General features: G+C 45.2%; 1 long non-coding RNA gene across 2 annotated transcripts in view; it reads left to right on the top strand.

The window, feature by feature from the left end:
- Positions 1-24,557, top strand: part of LOC109496640 — a 50,290-nt gene extending 25,733 nt beyond the window's left edge. Inside the window, exons 5-6 of one of the 2 annotated variants that reach the window (XR_006593097.1) lie at positions 17,073-17,152; positions 17,812-24,557. This is a non-coding gene — a long non-coding RNA (uncharacterized LOC109496640). Of the gene's footprint in view, positions 1-8,381; positions 9,475-17,072; positions 17,153-17,811 lie in introns of those variants that run through there. The other variant, XR_002739880.2, reaches the window with a different exon arrangement.
- Positions 24,558-24,815: the final 258 nt, after the last annotated feature.

The following is a 24,815-nucleotide window of genomic DNA, read 5'->3' as shown; positions in this document are numbered from 1 at the left end:
CATTACATATTTCCTCTTGGATGTGCCTTGGTAGTCTGTCTTTTAAGAAATTTATTCACTTCATCCAAGTTGTCATATTTATTGGCATAAAGTTATTCATAATATCATCTTCTTTCATTTTTTAATTGATGTAAAATATATGTAATATACAATTTATCATTTTAGACATTTATAATTGTCCAGGTCAACAGCATTAAGTACATTCACACTGCTGTGCAGCCATCACCACCATCCATCCCTAGAACTCTTTATCTTGCACAACAGAAACTTTGTCCCTATTAAATAACAGCTTCCCTTCACTTCCTCTCCACAGTCCCTGAAGCCACCATTGCCCTTCCGGGCTCTGTAAATATGACAACTCTATTAACTAATATAACTCAGATTATACAATATTTGTCCATTGTGACTGTCTTATTTCACCTAACATAATGCCTTCAAGGCTTATCTACACTGTACCATATATCAGAATATCTGTCCTTTCCTTTCCTTTTGGAGGCTAAGATCTCACTATAGGTATATTTCACTTTTTAATTTATCCATTCATCTGGAGATGTCCACTTGGATTGCTTCCAATTTTTGGCTAATGAGAGTAACGTGGCTGTGAACATAGATCTACAAATACCTGTTAATACTTGTTCAAGTCTCTGCTTTCAATTCTTTCAGGTATATACCCAGAATTCGAAATACTGGATCATGCTGTAATTCTGTTTTTAATTCTTTGAGGAACCACCATACTGTTTTCCACAATACTTCCTTGTTGTACGTTTCCCACCAGCAAAGCCCCAGAATTCCGGTTTCTCCATCTCCTTGCCAACACGTCTTTTCTGTATCATTCTCCTTCCTCTGACTACTTTTAAGATTTTCTTTTTATCACTGGTTTCAAGCAATTTGATTATGAGATGTGTTAGTGCAGCTTTCCTCATGTTTCTTGTTTTTGGGTTTGTTGAGTTTCCTGGCTCTGCTGGTCCATAGTTGTCATTAACTTTTGAAAAGTCTTGGCCATTATTTCTTCAAATAGCTTTTGAATTTCCCCCCTCCCCTCTGTCTTCTGGAAACTTCAACTGTATATATATATATATATATATTTGGTTGCTTGAAGTTGTGCCATTTCACTGATGCTCTGTTTACTTATTTATGTTTTGAGTTTGTTTTCACTCTGTGTTTCATTTTAGATGGTATGTATGGCCATGTCTTCATAGTCTTTTCATCTGCAATGTGTCATCTGTCATTAAATCCCATCCAGTATATTTTTCATCTTAGACATTGTAGAAGTTGGTTTGGATCATTTCATATGTCCCATTTCTCTACTCAGCATGTCCAATCTTTCCTCTAGCTTCTTGAACAAATGGAATACAATTATATAATTGTTTTAATGTCCTTTTCTATTAACTTATTCTCTATTTAATTTCTTTGTCAATTTTAATAGATCTTTGTCCTCGTTACAGATTGTATTTTTCTTCTTCTTTGCCTGTCTGGCAAATTTTTATTGGATGTCAAGTATTGTCAGTTTCACCTTATTAGATACTGAATATTTTGACACTTCTATAAATATTCTTTTTTTAAAGTTTATTTACTTTGAGAGAGAGAGAGAGAGAGAACAAGTGGGGGGCCAGCGAGAGCGGGACAGAGGACCTGAAGTGGGTTCCACGCTGATAGCAAAGAGCCTAATGTGGGGTTTGAACTCATGAGCCATGAGAGCATTACCTGAGCCGAAATCAAGAGTCAGACGCTTAACCTACGGAGGCAACTAGGAGCCCCCTCCTATAAATATTCTTGAGCTTTGTTCTGGGATGCAGTTATGTGGAAATAGTTTGATCTTTTCCGGTCTTGCATGAGCGAAAGTTTTGTTAGTTGGGGCAAGAACATGGTTTTAGTCCAGAGTTAATTTTTGATTACCCCTGAGGCAAGATCCTTTTTATTATTTAAACCTAGGATTTGTCAACTTCTGTACTATTGACATTTTGGGACAGATAATTTCTTAGAGTGGGGGGCTGTTTGTGCATTGTAGGATGTTCAACAATATCCCTGACCTTTACATACTAGATAGCATGCACCTGATTGGGAAACCAAAAATGTCTCCAGATATTGCCAAACATTCCCTTGGGGACAAAATTGCCTTCCATTGGGAATCACAGCTTTAACCGGTGCTCCCTGAGTTATGAGATTTCTCACACTAACTGGACAACAGATAGTATTTCTGCCTGTGTATGATCTCTGGGCACTGCTCCCTATAATGCTTTTTGGTGATTGTTTTCCTGGTTTTGGGTAGTTTCATCATTTGCACTGATCAGTATTTTCCCGAATATTTTAGAGAGACCCCCTGAAGATCTCTGGACTTCTCTCTCTCTCTTTGCAGCTTTTCCCCCTCTGAAACTCTGTTATATGAATCTAGTCACCTCTGTTTCTTCAGGCTCCCACCTTCGTGTACTTAATTCAGAAAGGCTGCTTAGGCTCCCCCTCCCTGTGCTGAACCCTGGAAACTTTCTTCCGGTAGTAATCTGGGGCAATATTAAGGCTCGCTTCATTCATTTTTCCATATTTCAGGGATAACTCTTTTTTGTTGCCTGATGTCCATTGTCTTAAGTGACATATTTTGTGTATTTTGTCTAGTTTTTTTTTTTTTTAGCTATTTCAAGTACCTTCCATAATACTTTGAATACTTACCAAGGGTAAGTACCTTCCATGATACTTTGTCTTGACTAGAAACAAAAGTAACATTTAGTAGTGTGCCTTTTTTAACTCTTAAATATTTGGAGCTTTTCCAGATATTTTTCTTTCTTTCTAATTCAGTTCCACTCTGGCTATAGAAAAGTCTCTATATGATTTCAATTATTTTAAATATATCAAGACGTGTTTTATGGCCCAACATATGGTATATCCTGGTGAAATGTCCAATGCGAACTCAAAAAGAATGTCCTTTGTGCTGTGAGTGGATGGAATGTTTTATAAATGTTGTGTAGGTAAAATTGGTTAATGATGTCATTCTATTCTTTATATCCTTACTGATTTTTTTTTAGTATACTTGTGTCAATTACTGAAGGCAGAATATTGAAGTCTCTCAATGTAATTGTGGATTTGCCCATTTTTCATTTTGTTTCTGTCCATTGTTGTTTCATGTATTTTGACGTGCTGTTATTGATTTCATACATATCTAGAATTATTATGTCTTTTTGATGAATTGACCCCTTTATAATCATAAAATGTAAATGTCCCACACTAGCTTGGGTGATATTCCTTGTTCCGAAGTCTTCTTTGTCTGGTGTTAATATAGCTAATCAGCTTTCTTATGATTAGTGCTTTTGTGCTCCAGATTTTTCCATCCTTTTATTTGTGTCTTCATATTTAAAGTGGATTTCTTATATAAATTTACATTTAATGTAATTACCAACTTGTTTGTATTTAAATGTAACATATTACTATTTGCTTTCTGTTTTCCCCACACGTTCTTTGTTCATTTGTTCTTCCTTTCCTGACTTTTTTGATATTATTAGACTATTTTATTAGCATTCCATTTAATCTCCTCTCTTGGCTTATTAGCTCTACCTCTTTGGGTTTTTTTTTAATGTTTATTTTATTTTTGAGAGAGAGAGAGAGAGAGAGAGAGAGAGTGAGAGAGAGAAAGCATGAGTAGGGGATGGTCAGAGAGAGAGAGACACACACAGGATCCGAAGCAGGCTCCAGGCTCTGAGCTGGTGGCACAGAGCCTGATGCGGGGCTTGAACTCACAAACAGCGAGATCATACTGAGCTGAAATTGGCACTTAACTGACTGGGCCACCCAGGTGCCCCTATTTGTCTATCTTCAAATGATATTATACCCCGTTAATACACCCTAAGAACCTCACAACAATATTCTTCCATTTTCCTTCCTATCCTTCATGGTATCATTTTCATACATTTTCCTTCTGCATATGTTATAGCACAACAATGCATAATTATTGCTGCTTCAAACAGTCACTTAGCTTTTAAAGAAATTTAAAAGAATGTGAAGAAATCATTTAAATATTTACCCACATAGTTAGCCTTCCCAGTTCTGTCGATTTCTGTGTATAGATCCACGTTTTCGTCTGGTATCATTTTCTTCCTGCTTGAATAGATTTCTTTAACGTTTCTTGTAGTGCGTGTCTGATGGCAAGGAGTCATGGCAGATTTTGTTTGTCTGGAAAATTCTTCATTTCACTTTTGTTTCTGCAAGCTCTTTCCCCTGAGTATAAAATCCTCAGTTGACAGTTACTTTAGCACATTAGAGTTGTTGTGCAGTTGTTTTCTGGTTTGCATAGCTTCTGGTGAGAAGTTTGTTATCACTCCAAAGTATATTCATGTCTCTCTCTCTTGTTCCTCTTTTACATTTCTGTGACTCCAATTATGTGTGTGTTAAATCACTTGACATTGTCTCACAGGTTGCCAGAAACTTTCTTTAAACGATGTCAGGCTTTGTCCTGTCCCATTAGGCAGGAGAGTCTTGAGCAGCTCTAGGGGCTGTGGGACCCCAGTGTTCAGATGGGATCCTTCTTGCTGATTGCTTCTCTTCCACTGTAATATTAGCCTCTCAATAATCATGACAGCATCTTTATTATAATTATTTTATTACATTTTTTTAATGTTTATTTATTTTTTTTGAGAGAGAGAGGGAGACAGAGCATGAGTGAGGGAGGGACAGAGAGAGGGAGACACAGAATCCGAAGCAGGCTCCAGGCTCTGAGGTGTCAGCACAGAGCCTGATGCAGGGCTCAAACTCACAAACCACAAGATCATGACCTGAGCCGAAGTCAGCAGCTTAACTGACTGAGCCACCCAGGTGCCCGTATTATCATTATTTTAGAGCCAGGAATTTTCCTGACTTTTCTTTCCCTTCAGTGTGTCTTACTGAAGTAACGTTAAGGTGTTAAGCAAGTTAAACATGTTTGCAATTGGTCACTTCCCCATCTGCCAACACATTTGTTTTACTGATATTTGGGTGTTTGTATGTGTTTGGATATAGATGTATTTCTAATAACATAAAAGTTATGGTAGTAATCAATATTAACACTAGAAATTTCAAAAATACAGAAAAAGGGAAAAAAAGGAAAAAATAGAAATTATCCATATCTCCCACTCGCAGATAGAGATAATTGCTGCAAACCACTTGATATGCATATTTCTTATACATCCTTCTATCATAACTGTTACTTTTTAAATTAAAAATTGGGAGTATGTTGGGCATCTATTGTGCAACCTACTCTTTTTGCATAATATATTATGGATGACTTTGCATTGATTAAGTATTCTATTTTATTTACTCAACAGAGTACTTACTATATTTCAGGCACTGTTATAAGCACTTTATAAACATTAACTCGTTTACTCCTCATGACATCACTACTGGTAGATATTAACAACATCCCCCATTTCATAGAAGAGGACACTGAGGCATAGAGAGGTTTAGTAATTTGCCCAAGATCCTCTAGTTAACCTTGTAAATCATGGGGCCATATTCAAGCTCAAGCAATCCAAAATATCATTTTATTTCTGTTTTTATGTAATCTAGTTTCTGGTATGTTTTTACTAAGGATCCTGACACACCAGTAAGGCCCAGTTGAAGTAGTCTCCATTGCACCATGAGTGGCTCATTCCCTCCACTGCCTACCATCCATTTCCTTTCCTCATAGTTCCCTAATTTCTTCTTAGGGACTTTTCTTCCACTGGGTTCATGCTTGGTTGATGATAAATCTGGATTCCTGCCCTCCTCCTTCTCACTGCCCTGGCAAACCTGAGGGCATATATATGACCTAAGCATGACTAATCGTAAGCTGTTCCCTAGGACTTCGATTTTTGGGTGTTTTAAATTCATTTGTTTCACTATAATGTCAGCTTCACATGGACAGGGATTCTTATTGGTTTTGTTCCTGGCTGTATTTCCAGTACTTAGGACAGTTCTTGGCATGACTTAGCACAGTGCTAGTCACAGAGTAGATGTAAATTGGAGCTATCACCACCACCATCATGATCATCATCATCATCTATCTCCCTCTACTGGAATGGAAACCTCATGAGAGTGGGGGTGTTGTCTGTTTTGCTTACTGCTGTATCCCTAGCATGTAGAACTATGCCTGGCACATGGTAAGTACTTGTAAATATGTATTTGATGAGTGAATGGATTCCAGTGGTGGTATATGCTTGGGTGAAGCTGCTGAGTGGTTCCAGACCCTCTGGAGCACCCTGGTTCTTGGCTCTTTCAAGTTTGGTTCTTTAGCTTTCTTATGATCTCTTGAACTTTTCTATAGGCTTCCAGTACATTTCCATTTGTGTGTGTGTGTGTGTGTGTGTGTGTGTGTGTGTGTGTAAGTTATCCAGAATCTTTTTTGGTTGCTTACAATCAAAGACCTCTAGCTGAAAACCAACTTATAGGAATGTCTCTCTCTCTCAAATCTGGGGCATTACGTTGTCAATATCAGTGGAGAACCAAGGACACGTGGTCTGATATATGATCTTTGTGAGTTGTTAAAGTTGGTATTGCTATGATTACTGACTTGACTGTCACTATTTGCTGAAATATTGGCACTTGAAGGGCTAGAAGGACAATTAAAGGGTTTGTGGGGATACTATCCAGTAGGGTATTTAAAGTCAAGATAGTCCTGGGAAAAAGGGAGCCAGATGCTGACATTCTTTCTCATGTACCTGGCTGCTGTCTGTCTCTAGAGTGATTGCACATTTGTTAAAGGTAGTCGTTATCTTGTCTTGAGGGCAGAGATCCATGACTTTTATTTTGGATGTGTAGTAGATAATAAAACTTAGCATCAGAAGACCTCAGCGTGAATCTATTCCTCCTACTTTTTGGCTTGAGCAGTGTGAAGTCCATTCTTCAAGTAGCTCTGGTGATACAGCACCAGTGATATGAAGGAAAATGCCAAGTCCTTTCTGTGAGTGCCTCACACTCTTTTCATGATACCATTCCTGAAGAAGTCAAAAAGTGTTTCACTTGCAGATCAACGTTAATTTAATAAGCACCACCCCTTTATTTTCTATGGTTGCTTAAATAGCTCAAAGGGGCCAACTACAGGCTCTTAGATGATTTGTAACTAGGCAAGGAGGCTGCTTCATCAAAGGCTCCTTAGTGGGAAAGTAGTTGCTAAAAATCCACAAAAAATTGATTCTTTCTTTCCATCTAGGTGTATACCCCAGCAGGATCTGTAAGTCCCTCTTCATCATTATTATTCAGCTTAATCTGAAGTCATTTACTAGCTCCCTTCCTTCGGATTACGGCCATCTGGGCTGTTAGCATTTCCTCCAAAAGATTAGTAATCAATTAGTGTGCAGAAAGGATTTATAAATATGTAAGGACTGTGTTTCCCTGGGCTAAGTGGGTGACATTATGTTCCTGTGCCTCATCTTTTTGTGCTTCTAGACACATCATCATTTCCCAAAATAAAGCAAGTAAGTGCAAACTCAGTGAGCAAATAAAATCTTTCTTTGGTGGTTTTCTAGGACTAGTGTAGGAGGCAAAACCAGATTTCCTGGTAGATGAGTTTGGGAGAATGCTGTCATAATGCCTTGAATAGAAGGCTTGAGGCCAAGTATGTAATCGAGCAAAACTCACTCTAACATTACTGTATTAGTAGGAGCCCATAGTCCCTTCTGTGGGAGTTTACAGTTGCAAGGCTATTAGCAGGCCATAGTTCCTCTAATTGCAATGGGACATGCAAGACCACATCTTAGCCACTTTGGGGACAGTTATGCCAGGAACATTGCTGTCCACTCACCATCACACTGACCATCTTCTCGGACAATGCTGCCCGTCTTAGGAAGCAGCTGGCTTAGAAGTTGTTCTTGTGTGACTTGTTAGCTACCAACTTGATGACCTTGCTGCCAATCATTACAAACCCAAACATTTAGTTTGTGTCACCTCCAGCTCAAGGTTTCTTAGATTCTCTCTGGCAGAACACAGATGCTATTCCCTTTCACACTTTCAATGCAGAGACTGGGAGCTGGACAAATTCAGACTGTATCACAGACCTGTGATTTTCCCAAGCACTTCTTTTCCACCCCAGGAACTCATCTGCTCCAGAGCTTGACATCTGGAGTGGAGATCTTTAGAAGAAGCTAGGTGGTGAATTACTGTGCACTCTTGTTTGAGCTTCATGGGATGGGAGGGATCTTTGGAGGAGCCCAGAGAAGGCTTGGGCTTGCACTCAGCAAAGTGGTAAGTAAAAGATTTGGTCTCTAACATTATCACACTTCCTCTTGTCTCTACCCTTCCGATTGTACAGATACCTGGTCTTCCATTTCATTCAGTAAAGAAAGGTACCACACTGGCTATAAAGCAGCAAAGTGAAGGAAGAAAGGAAACATGCGTGTGAAAATCTCAGGAAACTTGGAGTCCTGACATGTTTCTTTTGGTTGTAGGTGACAGAAAGAGGATGATGATTGAGTTTATGAGCCCTCTGAAGATCTGGAAACAATGAATTATGAAGTCAACTTGAAGAAGCTAGGGACAATTCATGTAGAAGAGGGAAGGCTCAGGTAGGGGTGATTAAGGTGGTGTGGGGACATGAGAACCATCTTCATATGATGAACAAGAGGAACTAGATTTACGGGCTGCTGTGGAGGTGGAATTAATAGCAATGCAGGGGCAAGGGAAGGAGTATCACATAGTGGAAAGTTCATTGGTCTCAGAATCAGGAGACCTAGACTCTGGTACTGGTTTTGTCTCTATCTGAATCTCCTCCTCGTTAGGGGTGGTGAAGCCATGGTTTGGATTGGCTGGGCAATGACTCAGATAAGATTACTGGGATTGTGGGTTGGAGACAGTGGATCCAAAGGTATGGGCCAGGGTGAGGAGGCAAGTCTAAGTTCTTTACAGAGAGCTAGTGATGAAATCCAAGCCTCAGTTTGAAGGTCCAGAGGTAGGCAAGAGTCACGAGGATATTAGAGCAGGAGCAGGTCAGGAATAAGCTGGGGCAGGTGGGTTTTGGAGAATGGTAAAAACATGAGTAGGTGCTTTCTGCTTGCCTCTAGGTATGTGAGGAGCCTGGTGGGGTGTACCAGTTTAGAGGGCTAGTGCAAGTCATTATCTAGCCATGAGACTTGGGCTGACTGTCCTCCCATATCTGGGCCTCAGGTATCTCTGGTGTGAAGTAAGGGGGCTGCAGTCATGTCCCCCTCTGGTTTTATGAGTTACAGGAAAGAAATCTTGGGTGTTCTATTAGAACAAGGTTTTCTGCCAATTAGAGCAGTCCACTTATGGATCTGGCAACCTTGGCAAGTAGAGGGAATTCCAGATCTATTAGCAAGATGAGGAGGCCCAAATTCTGTTCTTCCACCTCTTTAAGGTAATAGCTCTTCTAGAACGGGTGAGAACACGCCCTGCAGGTACTGTCTTTCAGTAGCATCTGCCCCTTCATGTTTGGCTGGCTTCTCCCAGTCAGTAGAGCTCTCACAGAAATCGGATGTTCTCTATTTTGCCACAGTAGAAAGCAATATAAACACTCTTCAGCTATTCACTGGTGTGAGTGTTTTTTGTTGTTGTTGTTTTTGTCTTCTTTTTGGAAAATCTCCATGGCTGCGCCATTTGGCTATCTGAAGCTTCTGCATGCATCGCAAACACCATCTGTTATAACCCGAGACACACATACTGCATGTAATTAGTAATATAAGCCAGCTTTGCAGCTGTACATGGCAGGGGAAATTGACACAAGCACAACTTCCTCTGTAGGACTGATATGGTGAATGGGGCATTTGTGGTTTGTCTGAGCTTTGGTGTTCATCAATTAAAGATTTCTTTTGGCTGCTGTGGAGATACTGCTTATTTGATTAGAAAACTTGCCTCGAAGAAAACGACTAGCTTCTTCTTAGAGCTGTTGAATACACATTGAGGAGGAAGTCCAACCTGGGGGCTATTTCAGGAGGCCTCACGAGAATTCCTCGGCCAGGGTAAGCATAGGTGTAGGTGCAGAAGGTGTGACTCTCTCTTTTCATCTCTGCCATTGACATCCTCCAGAGGGGTCCCACGAGGTCACTGAGCTGGCATACTCCTCTCCCCAGCTTACTGTAATGACCTCTCAGCCTTCCTGTTGCACCCTTACCTTTTGTGCACATGACTACTGAAGCCTCCCAAGAGGCAGGGGAGAGTCTAATTTACTACTATTTGGGACAAAACCTAAGCTCAGGAATGACCCAGCCAGTATCATAAGAGGCACCATTGAGACAGGAACCCAGACTTTAGGCTCTTGCCCTCTGTCCCCTACCCCCATCTTTCCTTTACTCTCGCTCTGCTGCACCAGCCCTTTCAGCCCTTGGCTTGTGGGAGGTTCAAAGGGCATCCCAAGGAATAGGTTATGAGGGCTTTATAAAGCAGACAAAATCCCACAGGTGCCAGCCATGAGCGTGTGCCTTGGGGGTGGTGGAATAAACCTTCCCACAGATGGATGTCCATTTGTGAACTCTGGCTCCCGGCTGCCTCTCTAACATTAGAGAATTTTGCTCCTAGTTCTTGCTGAAACAGCTGTGCAGAGAGACAGCCATGGGCACTCCTTAAAGGCGCAGATGTGTGTTTCTTTGTTCCTGTACCCCAAGGGCCCAGCTCAAGGCCCAGCTGCCCATGTGACCAAGAGGGCACTGAGTATCAAACAGTCAATGGCATAGAGGAGTGCCTACTCTGTGCCAGACCCTTTGCTAGCTGGGGGACTAAGGATACAACCAAGCAAGACTGAGACACAGTCCACCCCTCATGGAGTGAACAGTCTAGCTGAGGGGCTCAACTATAAATAAGTGAACAAAGACATGACTACAGGCCATGATGAGTTCTTGGAATGAAACGAATTTGCACAGCTATAGAGAGCCGTGGAGCAGTTACTCAGTGCTGGGTGCTCTTGCCTCTTGGCATTGAAGTTGAGAATAAGGCACACGAAGGAGGGAACCATTCCAAAAACTGGGGAAAAATACTTCAGATAAAGGAACAGCATGGGTTATACCCCACTACTATGCTCAGAAATATTCCTGTTGGAGAGAGATGTGACAAGAGGGTAGAAAGATATGCCCTTGACTTTCAGGGGGAGGCTAGAATCCATGGTACCAAATGCTTAGTAGCCTTTGGGCATGGATGTTGTGAGCTTTCAGTAGTGCCTCACCACATGCTGCTTCATATGTACATTGCCCGGTGGTCAACGAGGTCTCAACTCAAATGACGCCAAGGTCATCCATATGGACAGCTGTATCCCATTAATAATCCAAACAGGATTGCATTTGGTGTTCCTCAAGGGCCCTCATAGCCCTAAGATCTTTAAGGACTTCAAGTGTCCCTTGAGCTCACTCGGTTCTGCTGCCCTTGATAATATCTCCACACTGATTCATGGTAGAGCAAAAGTCATCTGGCCAACAAATTTGGCAACGCATATCAATAACCACAGAATATCCAGGAATTTCACTTTTGGAAAATATATTCTGAGGAAAAGAATTCAAACTATTTACATGCGCATTGCAGTGTTGTCCAAATGGGAAATTTGGAAGCTATGCAGTGGCTAACAATAAAAGATTGGATAATTAAAAAATGCTAGTAAAAATAACATCAGCTAACGTGTACTAAGGAGTTACCACTGGCACTGTGCTAAGTGTTTTATAGAATTAACTCGTTACGCCTCAGAACAACCCTGGTGATGGGAACCAGGCTATTGTCGTTCCTGGTTTGTAGAGGAGAGCACTGAGGCTCACAGGTTGAGTCACTTGTGCAAAAGCAAGGAGCCAGTGAGCAGTCAAGTTGCAATTTGAACCCAGCTCCATCTGATCCCAAAGCCCAGGCCTTTTAATACAGTTTATTTATTTATTTTTGAAAAAGAGAGAGAGAACAAGTGAGCGAGAGCCCATGTGTATGTGCACGAGTAGGGGAGGGGCAGAGAGAATCCCAAGCAGGTTCCTTACTGTCAGGCCAATGAGGGGCTCGAACCCACCAACCATGAGGCCAAGTTGGACGCTTAACCGACTGAGCCACCCAGGCACCCCCCTCCAAATCTCAGGCTTTTAAGTACCATATATGGTGAACTTTCTGTCTGAAGATGCTCATAATTATATGTGAGAAAGGCGAGATATGAAAATGTAGATCTGATTTGATTACAACCATGTAAAACAAGCAGCACTGATTTATAACCAAACAGGCGGAAGGAAATATGTCAGTGTTAACATTGGTCATTTCAGGATGGAAACTCAACTGTCTTTTTCCACTTCTCTGTCTTTTCCAGATTTTTCTATAATGAGTACTTATTACTCATATAATAGCAATTCTGCTAATGAACTTATCATTGAACATGGGAACTGCAAAGGAAACCTCCTTCATCTTTTCCCACCAAAGCAGCCTCTCTTCCATTTTATTTGCCTTTGGCCCACAGACCATAAACCTCATCTGTGTATAGTGGATGTGGACCTGAAAGAAAAATGAAGGATGTGCTACAGGTGTTGGCCTTCAAGTTCTTGCAAGAGGAAGTGACACATAGTCAGATGGGGGAGGTATCAGTGTTCCCTTTGCTTTGCTTCCTCCTCTTTTCTCCAGCTGAAGAGTTGAGAGCTTAGTTTAAGCCACATCATTTACATTGGGCAGATTAAGTCATGTGACCCTAGACCTTGCTGGAAAAGAAAGTTTCCTTTGATTAGTGGCAGAAAACCCTCAGTCCTTCACCTGTGCAAGATTTATGGAACGAAAATGAAAGTCAGGTGGGCAGTTTCTTCGGCTCCTTTGATGGCTCTTGTGTAAACACCTAATACCCATTTCAGAGCTCTTACCACTCACTTTCTAGGTCTCAATGGTCTCTTTGGATCCCTGTGAATCCGAAATGAGCAGGCACGTGGCTGGTCATGATTGGAGTGACCGTATTTACTTTGATTAAATGTTTGCCTTTCATATTGGGTTTCTTATTAAATTATAATCCAGAAACTGCTATACGGTATCCCTATTTATAAGTTTTCTAGTTGATTTTCAATGTTAGAACGTGTGTGCGCACATGCGTGCACGCGTGTGTTTACCTATATGTTAGTTAAGAGGACTCTTTCTGTTTAGGAAGTAACATCATTCTATTGTCTCATCTGAGACTTCTTCCCATTGCAAATGGTATTTTCAGCCAGATTGACAAATTACTTTAAAGGTTCGAACAGTCCTGGTCCTGAAAATAGAAGGGCAATTTCTTGTCTGGAGCAAAAGGAAGGTGAGTTCAGGATATTGAGTCATCTAGGACCAGACTGTCAAGATATGACTTGGTGGAGTGCCCGGATTTTGGTATTTGAAAGCTTTTTGTTTGAAATACCATCTCACATGCAGAAGCTGTCTCTGTGAAATGGATCTTCTTGATGATTGCAGAAACAGCTTTTTCCTAATTATGAGATGCTGACAGGCTGTCTGTGGGGATGACAGAGTAGGCCTGCATCAGCCAGGACATTAGTGTCAGGGGAGGCAGGGGTGGCTTTGGGTCACTTGGATAATGAGTACTTTGCTCAAGGCTAATCGAGTGTCTCTAAGGCCAGGACTGGATTTAGAAGTTTCTGGTCATGCCCACAGCAAGTGCAGGGCAACTTGTGTTGAATACTTGCTGAATTCTTTTCTCGGAGCATGCGTCCCCAATTTTACCCGGTGCAGGCAAGAAGAGGGGGCTCTTCCTGTGTTCCCACAGCCCCTGACCTTGCTTTAGCCACGTCATGACCAGACTGGAAGGTCCCTATGAGATCACCTGCTGTAGCCCCTCTGTGCAGACACCAAAGCCGGAAAGGGGCTGGATTTGCCCAAGAAAGAACACACAGAGTCTGCAGGAGAGCTGAGATGGAGCCTCCTAAACTCGTTTCCATTCTAGATGTTTGCACTGCACCTAACATAAGAAATGTGTAAGGGGGAGCCTGGGTGGCTCAGTCGGTTAAGCGTCTGACTTCAGCTCAGGTCATGATCTCACCATTCGTGAGTTCGAGCCCTGCGTCGGGCTCTGTGCCCACAGCTCCGAGCCTGGAGCCTGCTTCGGATTCTGTGTCTCCCTCTCTCGCTGTCCCTCCCCTACTTGCGCTCTCTCTCTCTTTCTCTCTCTCTCTCAAAAATAAATAAACATTAAAAGAAAAGAAATGTGTAAGTGTGCATTGGGGGTGGTCAGCGGCTCCTGGAGTCTCTGGAGAGCTAGCACTTGTGCTCGGTGAGTTGTTTTCTTCCTGGGGCCCCTATACCATGACGACTGAGGAGGGTGAGCGGATGGGCTTCAAGAGCACGCTCCTTTCTCTCTCATCTTTTGTCCCAGGGGTGGGGTTTTGGGGTCCCTGTGAAGAGCAAAGGACTCGCTCCCCTTCCTGCCTTGCGCTATCTGCCCACCACCCCCGCCCCCAACAGCCCCGCGATGACGGCCCTCCTGCCTGCCCTGGACTTGCCTCACTCCACATCCTCAGGGCATGGTGGGGGCTCCCATGTGAATGCTGTATTTCTCTCTTGCCGACTTATTCCAGCCTCCAGTTATAGTGTTCAGGACAGAGGTGGAAGGGGCCTCAAGAATTGCTTTAATCACAGGAAAACTGCCCACTACATGGTCTCCTCCTTCGGCAGCAGATTTTACCTTGGTTCTTCTTTTTTACTTTTTTTTGGGGGGGGGGGGAGGGCACACTTTCCAATAAATCCAGACTTCTCTGGTAATAGATAAAGGTCAGTGCAGGATTTAAATTTCTCCTTTCAGGCTCTCCCTGTCTGGGCATTTTGGTGTTTTTGGTTTGGTTTGGTTTTTGATTGTTTTTTGCGGGGGGGATGGGTGTTTATTCAGGCACAGTGCTCTCGGCCCTGATTTTTGCCAGTAAATATTTTGGATATGAAGAATTTCAAGTGGTTGGTTGGTTGTGTGAGGACTGAACATGCAAAGCAATCGGTGATGCCTGAGTCATGATTGACATATTTTTCCCTTTACTAATTTTAAACTCGCGTTTTCAGATTGACAGTGTTAATATTCTTCTGTCTGCTCCCTTCTTCCCTTGTATGAATTGGCTGTGAGGCTGTGTGATGTCTTGTCTGGGCTGGGGATTAGGGGACCCAGGTTTTTATCTCGAATGTTTTCCTTATGTTTACGGACCGCAGCGGCTTCTGGAGGAAGCAAGTATGAGCTGCAGAATGATTGAGAGAGTAAAAGAGAAACCCAAATGGTTGTCACCTGATTAAAAATAATCTTCCTTTCAAGTGAAGATTCTGTCATCAGAGGGCCTAGCTGTGAGGGCAGATTCGCGGTACCAAGGGGGATGATTTCACAGCTCTGGAAGGATCCAGAGCAGATCGTTCAGGCAACAAATACTTCCAGGTATCTCATGCGCAGCTAGGTGTCATTCCAGGGATGGCACGCAGAGAGGAACAGACACCCTTCAGTCCAATGCCATCTCTTGGCAGACAGACATCTTAGTTTCTCCAAAGAGAGGAGGGGATCTGCTTAAGGTCACACAGCAAGTCCATGGCAGGGCGAGGCTGGAATTCAGGACCCCCGGCATCCAGGCAGCTGCCGGTTGTGTCTTAATTCTGCTTCTCCTCCTGATTGCGCTGTAGCCACGGTGGCACAGATTCCCCCAAGCGACTTGAGCAAATGGCCCCAGCTGTCTGGTCTTCCATCCCAAAAAATCCAAGTTCCATGCCAGGCAGGTAGGTGGCTCTGGGTATCAGTCACCTGGAAGGTCTGCTCACGTGTGTGTATTTGAGTCTGGAGTTCTTCAAATGAGGAGGTTCATGTCTTGAAAGGAGAGAATAGAAAACGGCCCTGCCGGGATGAGGGTTACACAGCTCAGTGACAGTCAATGAGACGCTTTTTCTGTGATCTCACTGACTCCAGCCCAGCTCAGCGGCCAGGTCCCTCGGAAGCACCTGGCTTGCTCACCTCCAGAGTTCCCGGGGCCTCGCACAAGGAAACGCTCAGTATGTGTGGGCAGAGTTGGGCCGAGTTAGCGAGAGGGGCAATGCAGAGAGGAAGACAATGGTGTCAATGAATGAAAAGAGCTGGGTAAGGACCTTCTGGACCGTGCACTTCTGCCCCGTTGGCAGGTGGCTTCTGTGGCCTGGCTCCAGAAAGCTGTCGCTTGTGTCCCCCCGCCGCCCCACCTTTGCCGAGTTGTCCCGAGAAGAGATCTGCCCTGTCACATCAGGCAGTGAGCTGAACGCTGCGGGGATTATGAAGCCTGCCACATTAGCACATCTTTCTCTTTTCAGAGATGAGAGTGCCAGTCACTGTGATGGGCAGCAAGACACTGTTCATTGTTAATTAATTATTAGTTGTCAACTCCGAGACTTTGTGGAACTGAGAAGATTCAGGCGGGTTGTAGAATTCCTCCTTTAAAGGCACCACAACAACATTGTTTAGAGGAAACGGAACACCCTTAATTATCAAAGTCTGCTGAGAGCCTGTCATGCTCGCCTCTGCTGGAGGCACGGGCTTGCTGAGCATTCACATTGTGGTGCCCTTACCTTCTGGCTTGCTCCTTGCACATTTCTGAAACATTTCAAAGCTTATATGTGTTTTCTAAATAAAAAAGACCTGCGGAGGGGTGACTGTCTACTTCCAGTTTGGAAGGGTGACCTCTAGAAGTCAGAAAACAGCTTTATCGAGAAGGTGTCAGTCCTCACCTGCACACGTACTGGCTAAGGAAACTCTGACTATTACAGGGACACTCTTGTGAGCCTGGACACTCACAGCTTCCACCGATGTACCTGTTTTGTCGAGTTGACGTTTCCTAAGTCTCTAAGGAGGTCACATGGAGAGCAACTTCCTGGTTATTCACTGATTTCAAAACTCATGTAAACAGGCTTTGGCGACAAGATGTGTAGCGTCTCAGTGGAATTTAGTGTTGGGTGGAGGTCTTCATACAGCCCCACAGTCCCTCTGGCCTATTGTCTGGGGCCATCTCAGCAACTTGTGGGTTAAAGAAGTAGGCTATGCAGGTGCTCGATTAGCAGCTCAAAGGGAGAGATTATTTGGGACTTCACTCTTAGGCCCAGTTTCACACGGAGCAAACATCAGAGACTTGCCGGAGGGAGATGGGAGGAAGCGTTGAATGGCCATAAATGTAGGGATGTGGAAGTGATGGCTTTTCTATTAGCTTCTTCCCTCTGTCATTTCCTAGGAAGGCTGGGAAAATCATGCTCATTTCTCGGCCATGATGGCTTTTGGTGAATGATACCCCTGGCCGGTGGACCAGACAGAGTACGTATGCTACAAGTCTTCTTGCTTCTAAGGTAGAAGAACGCCAATTATAGTGTCTATCCTCTGGGAAATACAAAACTCTGGAGCCGTGCCATTCTACCAGTGTGGTCTGGAGATCACAGAATCAACATCCTCCAGGAGCTTGCCAGAAATGCAGAATCTCGGGCCCCATCCCAGATCCACTGAGTCAGGATCCACATTGTAACAAGATCCTCTAGCACCCTTCTTGGGAAGTTCTAATTTAGTGATTACAAGTATGGGCCTTTGGCCTTGGGCAAGCTTGGGTTCAAATTTGGGATCGACCACTTATTTAATGACGTGACTTTGAGTGCATGAATTAACTGCTCTAAGCCTCATCTGTGAAATTGAAATGGGGGTGGGTAATAACAGTCCCTGCCCAGTGAGACTGAGGTGATGTTTGCATGCTTAATTACCTGGAAAACACCGAGCACCGGGCCCGGTATAGTGTGAGCCCCGAAACAGGGCAGTGACATGGGGCCGGAGCTGTGGTTTAAGAAAGATACACTGGGGTGAGGCAGGAGACTGGTCCTGTTCTCTCGGGATGTTTGCTTTTTAGAAATGGACGATGCCCTATGGAGCCTCTGGTTCCTCTAGTCCAGGAGGAGGTAGTAGACCTTCTCTTTCCGCCAAAAACACAGGAAAGGAAGTTTCAAAGCACTGGGCAAGGAAAATACCTCTTGACTCCTCCACTGGTGAGGCATGGGCTGCAGCACTGAGGGAAGAGAAGTTCTACAAAAGGTAAGCAAGAGCCTGGGTTGTTTCCCGGGGCCAGACCCAACAAGACCCTGAACTTCTTGTTAAGCCGGAAGTTAGGGCCCTGGCTTCAGACCTGGCTGCTTTGAGATGACTCCTGACCTTGGAGGGACAAGATGCCACTTTGGCCTGGATCCTTTTAAGTCCTGGTGGTACTACCCTGGGGGCGCAGCCAGTCCACAGACGTGGGCTGCGGAGAGAGAAAGGCCCTGTCAAGCCAAGGGCTCTGTGGTCAGTGGTGCCATCATGTCTGCTGAGCAAAGCTTACTGTTTTGATTGTACTGCCTTCTGTGACTTTTCCTGTCTCTTTCTTCCTACCTGCTTGACCTCATTCTCCCTGCTCATCCCTTACACCAGTCAGGAACCCTACTGGGAGGCATGACAACTGTAAACTGGGCCTGCGTGCGCCCCCCAGAAGCGGCTTTCTTTTGTGTTTTCTTGCCTTCCTTACCCTTCCTCGCCTTCCCTCCCTCTCTATTTTATATCAAATATTTGCTTGGCTTACAACTCATAAAATATCATTTCATTAAATCATGTTTTCGTTTAAGTAAGATGGCTGTCAGGCTGAAGCTATTTGATTGTATTAGGAGTCAGGAAAATATAAAGAAAAATCCATTTGGAGAATGGAATAACACAACACATTTTAGTTCAGTTTCCTTGGTTTTTCTTTTAATGGCATTATAGATCTCCAAGTATAATATTGTTCCTGACAATTCAGAACCAATTGCTTCGAAGGGGTTCTTGGGCCCCTTTGCCTGTGAGCTGACACCCCCTCCCTCTGGTAACGCCCTTGGGCTGTCTGATCTTGCTCTTTTCCATTTACTCCACCCAGCTGCCAAGTGTTCACAATCCAACAGTTGAAAAACTGATTCAATGCCCATTATGGACTGCCTTCCATGGGTTCTGGGAATCCTGAGATCATTGAGATGTGGTTCCTGCCTTCTGAGGACTCCTGACCTGTCTGCAGGGATGACAGGCCTGAGCAGCCCATTATACTACAATGTCTCCTACTCTCTGGTGGGGGTGTGAGGCAATCCTGCGGGAGCACAGAGGAGTTTCTCCTTCTACCCTGGCAGGAGCTAGTCCGCCAAGTACAGCTGTGCAACACACATATTGCACAAAGATGCTAAATTTAAGTAGAAAGCGTTCACACTGCAAGCATTTGAATGTAGATATTGATCAGGACAGTTTTCTAGCAGATAAAAGAACAAATCTTGAGGAAGGGGCACGTTTTTCCAATTTCCACGAAGACACTGTCTGGGTTAGCAGGTGGCCCTGGGTGGGCATGTGGTTGGAAGGACTGTGGACAGGAGATGCGTTTCATTTGGGCTGTGCTAGAGCCCAGAAGAGTTGAGCAGCCAGGCAGAGGGCATTCTAAGCACAGGGAGCATAAAGTGTGCCAGAGGTGGGAGATCACAATGCTGTACCTGGGGAATGAAGGAGGGCTGGGTGCGGCGCCTGCAGAGTGCACATGGTGGAGTGTGGCGGCTATGGCCTGGAAACATCGTTGGGAGGTACATCATGAAGGGTCTGGGATAAAGTCCAAACTCTAGTAAAACATTCCAGACCCTTCATGATCTACCAGCAGTTAGGTTCCAAAAGAAAGTGATGTAAGGTAGAAGATAAATACATGAGCCTCGTTCCACACAGTGGAAGTAAAAATCTGCTGAAGGCAAGGGTTGGCAAAGGTCTACAGAGACCAGACAGAGCATGAGTGCAGGTAGTGAGTGAAGGGGGTTTTAGACAAGAGAGGGTGACCTGGAGAGCACAGGCCCCACAGAAATGTCGGCCTCACTCAGCTTCGGCTGACTGTTGTCAGGAAGGCCTGGAGGCCAGGTGTGACCAGGTCTCCCAAGTTTTCATGAGAAGCTGGAAACTTGCATATTGATGTACAAATCCCCTAAGTTCTAAGTGTTGGCAAGTAACTCAGAGTTTTTAAAACACCACCTGCCATACAAGGCAGGTCTGCGGACCAGGGTCGGCCAGCAATCTCTGACAATGAGGGAAGGAGGAGAAAATTCTCAGAACCTCAGATGAGATGGTAATGAGAATTGAGTTCATCTTTGGGCTTCATCGCAGGGAAGACAAACATGGACACTGATTCTGTTCCCGGTGACGGGAAAAGAAATGGAGGCCAAGTGTAGCAGGTGATATATGGTCTCTGTGGATATGGAAAAATGAGCTGACATTAAATAAAATGGCTGATGAGCAGGACTCATGCTGGTCCTTTCGTGGCAAAGTTCTTCCCATAAGAATATTTCCCTAATGACCCTTGGGTTGGTTGTGGCAGGACTGTCTACTAGCTGGAGCCTGAATCAGGGTCAAGTGTGTGCTGATGCTCCAGTGCACAGCTTTTCTGAGCCTTAGCCCTTACACGTGGCTGTGACGGGCTGACTGCTACATCTAAGAGTGTCTGTAGTTCCTGGATTCTGACTATGTCTCTGATATGTCTACTCTGATATGTCTAATGCCTGTCTCACCTTCAGCCCCAGCTCGACGGGTCGTTCTTGGTCAAACACAGTCAGTACAACTCGAGTATCCTCGGCTGTAGCCAATGGGACCAGGATGGGCGCTCGTAAGGGTAGCTAACCCACAAAATGATCTACAGGCTTCAGTAGGATTGCCTGTCTCACGTGCCTTTCCTGAGCCTCTCTCCTTGCTCCCCTCAATGCTGCTATGTTCCGATCTGGCCCTCTGGGCCATTGTTGTTTGGTTCACGGGTGGAGACATTATCCCAAGCTGGAACAAACTCTCTTCTCTAGGATTTTTGAAATTGACCTCAAAAGAGTCAGACCTGAAGCTACACCACATTGTAAAGTTTTAAACACACACACACACACACACACACACACACACACACACAGAATTCTTGAGTGAAAGTGCACATGCTCATGGGTAAACTAGCTGATGGTATTTGAACCCCTACTTCCTGCTGTTTCTGAGGCTCTTGCCTTTTACAGGCCTTGGATTTTTTATCTAAAACGTGGGTTTTTGGGCTGAGGCCTAGGCTAGATTGAGTTTGGGTTCTGTCACTTGTAACCACAAGATTCCTAAGTAATGGAGACGGGTGAGGATCTGTTCTGTGGCTTGTGGAAAATGCCAGAAGAGTGAAGCAGGGAACTGAATAGCTGCAACTGAAAGGATACCTGCTAGGAATGGTCAGTGCACCAGCGTCCAGCGCTCCCCAGGGAAACCTTTTCTCACTCCTTCAGCGAAGGCATTAGGTGGACAGGCACTATGTGTTGTAGGAACTCAGACTCCAGGAAATGCTAGGTTTCTGCACGTCAAAATGATAAGCTGTATTTCCTATGGTGCCTCTCGCTAGTTTCCTCAGAAAGGGCGACGCATCATGATGTGTGAGGCCCAGCTCTGCCCCTTCCTGGTCATCTGACCCCTGGGAAGCCACGCTCTCTCCGAGCTTTGGTTTCCTCATCTGTCCAGCGAACACCTCCCTCACGGGGGCATTCTGCAGCTGAAATGAGGGGGCACGCAGGACAGCAGCTAGCAGTGTGCCCTCAGCTCTCTAGAAACTCAGCGAGTATTGATTTCCTTCCATCCGTTATTTCCCTGATTGAATGCCATCAAGGAGCCTGTATTGACTCTTCTCAAAGAGCCCACGATGGGGCTGTTTATCTACAGAGGCATACTTCCAGATTCAATCCACTCAGCCATTTCCTCTGTTTCCACCATTTTCCCTGTGCTTCATCACAAAGAATTTCTGATCGTGCGTGCGTTCCTTTTCGACCTGGAAAAAAGCATGATGTGGGAGTTATTTTTATGTTGCAGTCTTGCCTCTCCTCGCCGGAGTGATCTTAGAAACATGACCTTAGTGGTAATGACGTGGATTAAAAGCATGTGTCCTGTAAGGGGAGGGGCGGGGGACATAGGCATTCTCTGCTCTGGAAGCTGGGCTCCCTCCTCAAAGCGTCTGCACGAATGTTTCTCCATCCCAGAGATAAAGGCTACAAAAAGAAAAAACAAAAAGCCATCAGGCATTTTGGTTTTACCACGTTGCTGTAGTTTGATAGTAGTTTTATTACCTCAATGTGTTGAGATAGGAGAATTCCGAGAGGGCTGTGAAACACATTCTAGAGCTTCAGGGGCGGGAGCACGTTCTGAGCTGGCTGCTTGGTGTGTGTCTCGGGAGAGGGAGATTCGTGTGCCAGGCTGCAGAGTGTGATAGAGGCACTTTGCCTCTGACAGTCCCGCTCTCTGAAGGGGACGCTACAGGAGGAGACAGTGGAAAACATTGCAGGGGACCGACAGGGCTCTGCCTTGCTTATAAGAAGGTGCTTCCAACTCCTTTTCTTGCTCTTAAAGCAACCTGTAAGCCAAGAAGGCCGCATAAAATGAGGGAAAAGGAAATGAAGTCCGTTAATCTCCCAAGCCGGACATTTATTATCCGAAAGCCAAGTGACAGCTTCGAACTGTGGCCTCAGTTCTGCAGAGAAAAAGGCTCATGCTTCGGGAATGGCAGGAGCCCTGGAGCTTCTCTCTGACCGGGGACACGCACTGGCCTCTTGAAAGAAGACTGGCCCTGGCCAAGTGTCATCTCCATGAGTACCAGCCCAAAGTTCCAGTTGCTGAAGTAGCTATCGATCAAAGAATCATGATAAATGAGGGCATTGCTGTGTGTAAGATCAATGCTGTGGACCTCAGAATCCAGTCTCTCGTGAGACTTCCCAGGAGCACCAAGCACTGCCTCTGTGAGAGGCAATGCCAAGTACGGGGGAGACACTGGATATGGAGTCCAAGCCTATTAGCCACCTGTAAATCAGAGACAGTGAAAACTGCCTCCGTTCCTCAGCATAGCATGGCGGTTACATGTCTGGATTCTGGAGCTAGGTTAGCAGGGTTCAGCTGGAGCTAGGTTAGCAGGGTTCAGATCCCACCTCTGCTGCTCACCAGCTATGTGACCTTGGGCAGGTTACTTAACCTCTCTGTGCCTTAGTGTTTTGTATAACAATGGTATCTACCTCAAAGGATTGCGATGCACGTCAAATGAGTTAATGCCGGTAAAGGGTCTAGGACAGAGTCCTGGTAGGCACATTGTAAATGCCGTGTTTTTTGTCAATTAAATTATTTGTCAATTACATTCCTCCCTTAGCATCTTGTTTTGTTTTGTTTTTCACACCAAGTCTGTTCACACCATATTGCAGCCGGAGACACAGGTTTAGAGGGATAAAAGGAGTTGTCCGAGATCATCTGCCTAATCAAGGTCAGCCTGAGTTCTGAAGCCCCGCCCTTTGACCCCCCCCCCCCCCCTCTGCTGTGCCCTTCCAGCTGCAGCCTTCCACCCTGCGGTCCTCTGTTACCCGGTGCCTGTGGGAAAAGTGCTCCTGAGCCAGGTCACTTGATTCAAATGTATGGGTCTATTCGGGCTATGTACTTACCGCCTGTGTGCCCTTTCAGAGGTTTGGGTTATTGGAGAAGACGACTCTATTTGGGATGGAAGTTCCAAGAAAATGTTTCATTTTTTCTCCCCGCCAAAAGCGGCAGCAATAGACTCTAAGGCAGTACGGGGTGGATTTGGCACTGAGGGCTGTTTTACATTGTCATTACCGCACAGGGGATGTGGAGGCCCAGGGGTAAGAAGTGTGAAAAGCAGGTTGCTGAGTGAGGCCTGTATGCAAAGCCTTGTTGGCCAGGTGGCAATGACTGCATCGGTGGGAAGGCAGAGACATGAGGACTGACAGCGTGGCAAGCAGCAAGATGCCGAAGGGGGAGAAGACGCGGGCAGGCGTCCAGTTTAGAGGAAGAGAAGAGCTCTCTTGGGATACGCTTTGAGACCCTGATGAGGACTCGCGGTGGGTCTCTGCATTTGAAGGGCCGAATGGGAGATCCAAGCCTGCCTGGGGCAACTGCCCCACGTACCCAGGGAGGCACCGAAGCCCCCAGGGGTGTGGCTTGTACAAGGACCCACAGCCACGCTTCCGTGTTCCTCAGGCGACTTCCTCACGGCCAGTTGGCTTCCCAGGGACCCAGTGATGAGAGGGGCTAGGCGCCTCAGCAGTTTTCTTTCTCGTTGTAATCCAGTAAAGGGTCTCTTCGTTCCCCTCCCTAGGACCTTGGCAGCTCTCAGGGCGTGGGTGAGCTCTCCCATATCTAGTCAGCCCTGAGATAACGACCACATCAGCATACAAGCTTCGGAATGCAGACTGCCAGCTGGCAGGCCGGTCCCGGGGATGTGTCTCAGTGTTCCTCTGAGCTACATCTTTTCTTTTCAGATATCGCCCCTCTGCCTTTCCTACTGTGTTTGAGGCCAGGTAATAACCCCAAGAGTGACGGATACTAACAATGGTTCTGTGTGATTTCGGAAAGTTCCGTCTCCTCCCTAGTCTGGGCAGAGGCCAGTTAGAAGGAGCTCTAGTCCCAGAGCCCAGGTGGCTGGGCGACGATTGGGAAAGCAGCCTGGAAGTTGTTAGAAGGCAGCCTGTGGTTGAGGTTGGGCCTCCCTCCCCTCTGGCCTGCTGTGCAGTGTGGGTGCTTCGCGGGGACACGCGACTGGGCTTGCAAAAAGCCAGCAACTGGGCACAAAGTAGGTTTCAGGAAGGCCAAAATATTAGATCCAATGGCTATCTCTGCCTCCTTGGTCACTCTTCCCCAGAATCCCTGTCACCCCTCTGCACAGGGGTTTGCACTTAGTAGGTACTCAAAGATGTTCTTGGAAGACAGAGCATGTAATAAGTGGGCTTGACCCCATTCTGTCTTACAGCTGGAAGGCCCGTGGAGGGGGGCCCAAACTGCTCCTTCTCCAGCAAGTGGATGCCCACGGAGGGAAGGGGCTTGCCCAGGCTCACAACTTCTTGGACATCAGAGGGTTACACACTTTTCAACTTGGCCGTATTGGCCTACCCCGGCATGTATACTTTCTAATAGATGGGGTCCA

This window comes from Felis catus, chromosome X, assembly GCF_018350175.1.
Source record: "Felis catus isolate Fca126 chromosome X, F.catus_Fca126_mat1.0, whole genome shotgun sequence".
In the NCBI taxonomy this organism is placed as follows: Eukaryota; Metazoa; Chordata; class Mammalia; order Carnivora; family Felidae; genus Felis; species Felis catus.
This window is presented reverse-complemented; position numbering and strand designations above follow the sequence as displayed.